Below are 5997 nucleotides of genomic sequence, written 5' to 3' on the forward strand. Positions count from 1 at the left end.
AGATAGATAGATAGATAGATAGATAGATAGATAGATAGATAGATAGATAGATAGATAGATAGATAGATAGATAGATAGATAGATAGATAGATGGATGGATGGATGGATGGATGGATGGATGGATGGATGGATGGATGGATGGATGGTCGGTCCATTCTGTGCGTAAAGAGGACCGCTCCTGGTTTACCTCTCTTCAGCTCCTAGTTCTCCCTCCAGGTCCCTTCATCCTGACGCTGCAGTAGAAACTCCACATGCTCCAATCCAACTATATCCTCCTGATGTGCTGCTGATGCTGATGCTGCCGGTCCAGCCGATCATATCCTTTAGGTGACTTAATTCCGCTCGGGTTTACAGTTCAGATTCGGCTTCTTTCGGAGGGGTGCGTCCTCTCGGCTTCCAGCGCCTACATCCTTCTCCGGTTCGGTCTCCTCTCTCTTTCTGCTTCATCCCTCCATCCTCCTGCCCCCCCACCCGGAGCGGAGAAATACCATCCAGCAGGAGAAAAGTGGAGTGATTCCCGGACCCAGAACTCTCCACTCCTCCTGCTCTGATCCTCTGCTTTCTTCTCACTTCTTATTGATACTGAAACTGGCAATTTTCCAGCAGAAGACAGAAAAGCTTCCAGGTGAAAGAGAAAGTCATCTTTCCTCTGAGGAAGCTGCTCCTGGAACCCTCCTAGAGATCCATCAGATGCTTCTCTCTGCCTGCAACCAGGTGATCCATCAGTTCTTCTGTTTGGATCCTGGTGGAGAACCGCTCCAGGTCCGATCCAGCCCCCAGCCTCTGCTCTAGTCAGGAATGGATCAGAACCAGGAAGGTTCTGCTGAAGCTCTCCTCCTGTCAGAGCGCTGCGCTGCGCTCCGGTCCCGATCCTCGGAGCTCCTGGAAGGGCGCTTCTCCTGCACAGTAATCCTCACCGCACAGCAGGAATGAAGAGAGTCAAGCCAGAAAGGACTACTTCCTGCATTGGATTTCAAAATAAAAGCCGTCTAACAGCCTTTCAGCAGCATAAAAACACATGTACGTATTTCTTTACTTATTTCTACTTCTTTTAATGTGTCCTCTCAATAATTATGTTTTTGTTGTTTTTCTAATTATCTAATCAGCTTCAGCTCTGAGGTGTTTATGTTTAAAAAAAACACAGATTTTTTTCTTCTATTTCGAAATCGTAACATTACAAAAATAAAGTTGTAAAATTAAAAGCATAAAGTCGTAACATTACAAGAATAAAGTTATAACATTACAAAAATAAAGTTATAACATTACAAAAATAAAGTCGTAAAATTACGAGAATAAAGTCATAAAATTCAGAGCATAAAGTAGTAACATTACAAGAATCACGTTGAAACATTATGCGAATGAAGTAAAATCACGAGAATAACGTCATAAAATGACGAGAATAAAATGATAAAATTCAGAGCAATATCGTTGAAACATTACGAGAATAAAGTTATAAAATTAAGAGAATAAAGTCGTAAAATGACGAGAATAAAGTCATAAAATTACGAGAATAAAGTTATAACATTACGCGAATAAAGTCGTAAAATTACGAGAATAAAGTTGTAAAATTAAGAGCATAAAGTCGTAAAATTACGAGAATAAAGTCGTATAATTAAGAGCATAAAGTCGTAACATTACAAGAATAAAGTTATAACATTACAAAAATAAAGTTATAACATTACAAAAATAAAGTCGTAAAATTACGAGAATAAAGTCATAAAATTCAGAGCATAAAGTAGTAACATTACAAGAATCACGTTGAAACATTATGCGAATGAAGTAAAATCACGAGAATAACGTCATAAAATGACGAGAATAAAATGATAAAATTCAGAGCAATATCGTTGAAACATTACAAGAATAAAGTCGTAAAATTACGAGAATAAAGTCGTATAATTAAGAGCATAAAGTCGTAACATTAAAAGAATAAAGTTGTAAAATTAAGAGCATAAAGTCGTAAAATTACGAGAATAAAGTCGTATAATTAAGAGCATAAAGTCGTAACATTACCAGAATAAAGTCATAAAATTATGAGAATAAAGTTATAACATTACGCGAATAAAGTCGTAAAATTACGAGAATAAAGTTCTCAAATTAAGAGCATAAAGTCGCAACATTACAAGAATAAAGTTTAGCAGCGAACTCTGCTCTCCAGAGCAAGTAGATTGGTAACCCCGCCTCCGGCTCTCCTCTATCTTGTCTGCTGTCATGATTCATGCAGCTATTATTTCATCCAAATGAAAAATGAAGAAAAGGGACAAAACCTAGAACAAATAATGAATGTCTATTCTATTAACATTTCTCTATCTATAGAATGGGTCTGTTTTCTGTGTTGTCTACTCAGTTCAGAGGGGCCCCTGCCTGTCTTTGCCTAGGGCCCCACATTTCCTAAATCCAACCCTGGGGTCAGGAACAGTTGGAGAGGGCCCCCATTGGCCCTTATCTTGAAGCGCACATGTTGGGAATCCGTGTAGTTTTGTTAGTAAAATAATTCTCATTGCAATCATAATAATAATCCGCCACAAAAAACTCCAGCAGAGCTTTTAGTTCCTCTAACTGCTGCATCCTTCGTTGACAAATGAACATTGTTGCAGATCATTCCTCCCAGCAGCAGTGAAGACTTTAGAATCATCTCTGCTCTCAGAGAGTTGTTTACATCCACTGTTAAATGAACAGTTTTCGTTTCTGGTCACCATATTTTTTTGTTTTGTTTTGTTTCTTTGTTTTGTGCATGAATATTAAGATTTTTGAAAGCAAGGAACAAATTTCAAAAATTGCACTTTGAAAAACTTCTTGCTTTTGAGGGTATTTTTTAATTTGCCTATAAATATTCAACCAAATCTGCTTTTCAGATTAAAATTTTCCAAATTTATAGTTTTTTTTCCTCCAATAATTATAAACTAAAACGCTGCTTCCTGATTCTTTAAACTCCTCCCTATGGAAGGTGCATCACAAACATCTGAACTGATCCCAAATCAGCAGCACCATCATTGCTGAGCAGCGTTTAGTGGAAATGACTAAGTCCTTTCCTGTGAAGACAGCAGCTTTTATATTCACATCTCATTTCCTGTCTGACTGTGAATCTATTCTAGAAATTGACTCCATCTATCCGCTTCCTGCATAGAACTTCTGCTTGTTCAGTGTTTCTTTTTTTTCTATTTCTTTCCGCCTTATGTGACGTACTTTAGCATGAACAGTCCTGTCAGATCTGTACGAAGATTGATTTCTCATCTGTGTGTTGGGATGTGGCACTGATGACTGGGGGTCGCAGTACTCTGAGTGTCGATGTATAAGGTTGTAATTGTTGATTTTGACCTTTTTGTTTGTGTATTTATGTATATATTTGTATACATGTATGTATGGAGATATATATGGAGGTATATTTACATGTGTGTACATAAATGTATATAATTGTGTATATCTATATGATATATATATATATGTTGTGTGTGTGTTTGTGAATATTGGACAAAAAAAAGTTAAACAGGAAGGTTACTCTACTTTAAGTTAATTTAAGTGCAATTAGAGGGAGAGCAGGTATGAAAAATAAGTTTTACTTCTTCACTGGAAAATGATATAGAATTAAGTAAAACCTTTCTTAAATTAAGTGTATTTACCTTTAATTTGAACAGGTAAAAAAGATAGGAGTATTTTCACTCTTAAAATAAGATAATTAGATAATACGCACTTGAAATGAGACATTGAAATTGTTTTTTTTCTCATTATAAAGGCACATTTTCTTGTTCCATTGGCAAAATGTCTCACTTATCTCCTCAATTCAAGAACAAAATGCACCTCTTAATATCCACCTCATTTTGGGTTATTTGCTTTTTTTTTTTTTTTTTAGAAAAAGCTGTAAGCCCAAATTTCATGTGCAATACATTATTTAAAAGCTAACGCCTTCTAGTTTCTGAATATATAAATGTATTTATATTCATATAATGCATATATTTATATAATATATAAATGAATATAAATTAGCTGAGTAGAACACAGACCAAGCCGCATTAGTTCAAACATGAATCAAAGTTTTTTTTTATTTTTCCTGTAAATAATAGGTCTTTTTTGAACAGCAGTAATAAAAACATGCTTAAGAAAATGCATTTCTCATTCTATTACATTTATTTACACCATGTCAACCACAAATACAGGAAATTTCAGACCTCTAGCTGTAACAGTTTCAGAGCTGTGGGGCTTTGAATTTTTGGTGTCACCAGAAATCTCTAATTGTGCCAAATGCTTTTACTATGCTTTGCTTTACTCTTTGACTCATAGAATAACATTAAATAATTTTGATGGTGACAAAACATTTTCTAAAGCAAGTTTTTCCACTTTTTTCAGAATCAGTGTATATAACAAAAGTAAACATTTTTACACCTACATAGGGTGAAATGTGTGGGGGGGGTTCAAAATCATCCAGGATTTTGGCCGACTACAGCCCTGCATGTTGCCGAAACAGGGAGCCTGGGGGTGGGGGGACGAAGTGACCAAACCCGGCAGCATACCATCACCGGGTCAGGTTTGGTCCCTCACTCTCCTGTTGAGGCCTGGTCTGGTCCAGTCAGCAGCCCAGCAAACCCCCTCAAATGAAGCCTTATTTCATTGGCTACAAAGCCCAGCAGCCCCACGTGGTCCTAACCAATAACAGCAGGGCTTTATGAGGCATAATATCGCGCAACTTGGTGCGTCATTGGCTGACAGGAAATGACCAGAAGTGAGATTTCAGTGACTCTATCTGACTCAAATCGAGTCATAAAAAGAAATGGACACTTGTGTCTTGTAGATAGGAAGGTGATGTAAAGAACCATAACAAACCAAACATTGCGGGCTAACAACACAGGAAATAAGTACTAGGAAGTAAATATTAGCAAGACGCTAAGCATTAGCCTGGCCAGCTAACTCTTCTGAAGTCAACAACCGGACGTTATGGCCGATTTTCTCATCATGGAATATTTTTATTACGAATATGCTGGATTAGTTTTAATCTGTGGACCCTTATGGATGAATGGAGTATAAAAATTGAAGATTGGATTGATAAAACGGCTTTTGGACGCCTTCAAAAGTATGTAGCTGTGGCTGCTTTGACATGTTTGCATATTGACATGCTTGGTTAATTTGAAAATTGTTGAGCAGCCATACTTAGGAATAGATATGCTGTAGGTTGTTCATACTGGTTTTAATTTTGAGAATGAGTGGCACAGTGTTTTGACGTCCGTACACGGTTCAATGGTGTCACATATTTAGCGGGTCGACCCGGTTCTGGTGTTCCCACAGCATGGCGATCAGAACTGAGGAGATTTTAACGATGGTCACTGAGCGAGTCAAACGACCATTTTAATATATTAAGATATTAAAATGGACAGGGATAAGTTCTTGAAGGACTTTGGCCTGGTAGGTCACCACTAATAATTTCCACTTTTTTCCCATTTTCCACTCATTTACTTCTGCCAACAGTAACTGGGGTTGGGTGCAGCTATTCAGAGCATTTTAAATCCCTGTTTTTATCCTCTCTCCCACTGTTTCCGTGTCCTCTTTATCGGCATAAGATGATTGGATCTGTTGCTATGAGACATAATATTATTGGGGTCGCTATTCACTACGTAAAGAGTATCTAGGTGGTTAAAGGAGAGACACAAAGCAGCACTTTGTGAGCATTAACTACTTCAATTTATGTTTAAGTAACATTTAGCCGATGGGATCGTTAAAAAAATTAGAGATGCCACCGAAAACTCTGTTCGTTTGACATACAAACCATTTTAAGCAAATAACAGCAACAGATTATAAATTTATTCAAGTTAGTATTATAATGCAAGAAGCTTGAGAAAACATAGTTTGAATGTTGTGTTCTTCTTTACTAGTTAAATAAAGCTTCTCAGAGGAAAATGGCTCACAGTTACAGGTTAAAATGAACATCCATCCATCTATCCATCCATCCAATCGTCCATCCATCCATCCATCCATCAATCATCAATCAATCCATCCATTCATCCATCCATC

The 5997-nt window shown here is 37.1% G+C and overlaps 1 long non-coding RNA gene across 1 annotated transcript in view; it reads right to left on the reverse strand.

Annotated features, from left to right (window-relative positions):
• The window catches only part of LOC107085788, a 130347-nt gene extending 129445 nt beyond the window's left edge, over positions 1-902 (reverse strand). Inside the window, exon 1 of the long non-coding RNA XR_001481273.1 lies at positions 188-902. This is a non-coding gene — a long non-coding RNA (uncharacterized LOC107085788). The remainder of the gene's footprint in view (positions 1-187) is intronic.
• Positions 903-5997: the final 5095 nt, after the last annotated feature.

Source organism: Cyprinodon variegatus, unplaced genomic scaffold (genome assembly GCF_000732505.1).
Source record: "Cyprinodon variegatus isolate N-32 unplaced genomic scaffold, C_variegatus-1.0 Scaffold133, whole genome shotgun sequence".
In the NCBI taxonomy this organism is placed as follows: domain Eukaryota; kingdom Metazoa; phylum Chordata; class Actinopteri; order Cyprinodontiformes; family Cyprinodontidae; genus Cyprinodon; species Cyprinodon variegatus.